A 1,444-nucleotide genomic window follows, 5' to 3' on the forward strand; every position below is an offset into this window, starting at 1 on the left:
TTTTTTTAATGTAATTTAACATGCATGTTTATTCTATTTCATTAGAATTATGGTTGAAGAGCATGACCTGATAACTTAGATGGGAATGTCTAACGTTAAGTTACTTACTGAAAGTCTATTCAAAATTGCTGATTAAAAAGGGAAAAAACAGCCACAAATTAAAGGTACACTCAGTATTTTTATGTTATGTTTACCGCTATGACAGTAGACTTCCTCCTCAATCATCTACCAGACGAATTTTGTTACCATTGCAGGTGTAAATGTCTTATTTCAGACATTAATTCAGGCATTATCAAATTTTCTTGAGTTTTCAAGATATACTGGAGTTAAATAATCGGAACTGTGATATACATTGTGGTGACGTCTGATATACCTGTTTTCATCTGGAAGATATTTTTAGACTTTGTTCATCTGCAATACATTTCCTTATATTTATATTTAATAGACATTTAGAAAATGTTTTTAATATAAACTAACAAAAACATTTTTAAGAGATGTTTTTCACATGATCATGCTTGCATATGTTTTCTGGATGAAACGCTCTTTAAACAACATTTAGACATACGTGAATAATATTCAGCTATAGACTTTAGTCAGGTAGATGCCATATTGGTTTTAACGCTGATTAAAATTAGGCTGAGTGACAGATGTTTTTACAATACCACGTATAAAGTAAAATTTAATCACAATTTTAACTTTAAAAACTATTTTATGGAGTTTTTGTCCAATGAAAGGTTGTTTTTTTTTAGGAAAGAAATTTTGTCAGCTTAAGTTCAGCTGCTGAACTATTAGTATATTCAACAACAGTACAATCCATTGAACGCACTGTACATCTATCCCTCACAGCCTTGTCTTCATTCCTGTCAAAACTTAAATATGGCGCTACCCTGACGAAGTTTCATGTACGTGACACTTTTCTATATTTAGTTATAGTATAGTTATAATACTAATGTGATTAAGTGGGGTATGATTCATGGATGTGACGCTTTCCTAGCGGGAGATATGAGGGGGTGCATTTCCTGGCAGACTGGCTTGCCGTGAAAAGCATTACACTTGTTCCATTTAAGTGTGTGAGTTCAGATGAAGCCCATTCAAAAGCCTGTTTTTGAAAAGCCTGTTTTCGACAGGGGTGCTTTTCTCTGCACACCACCTATCATGTTCTCGCAATGTGGGTTCTATTCATAAAAACATGAGGAGAGCACTGTGACTGTTAATCGTCTTTTTAATACCGCCACCAGAACACACGCAGACAGGAAGTAACAACTTCTCCACATCCACGACATAACACTGCCCTCTAGTGGGACGTTGATGTAACTAGCATCAATACTCACAGACTGAGTTACTTTAAAGGGGTCATATGATGCTTTTTTAAAGATCATTATTTGGTGTAACAGAATATGTTGACATGCTTTAATGTTCAAAAAACACATTATTTTTCAAATAC

The sequence above is a fragment of the Sinocyclocheilus anshuiensis genome, unplaced genomic scaffold (assembly GCF_001515605.1).
Source record: "Sinocyclocheilus anshuiensis isolate Anshui unplaced genomic scaffold, SAMN03320099.WGS_v1.1 scaffold1403, whole genome shotgun sequence".
In the NCBI taxonomy this organism is placed as follows: Eukaryota; Metazoa; Chordata; class Actinopteri; order Cypriniformes; family Cyprinidae; genus Sinocyclocheilus; species Sinocyclocheilus anshuiensis.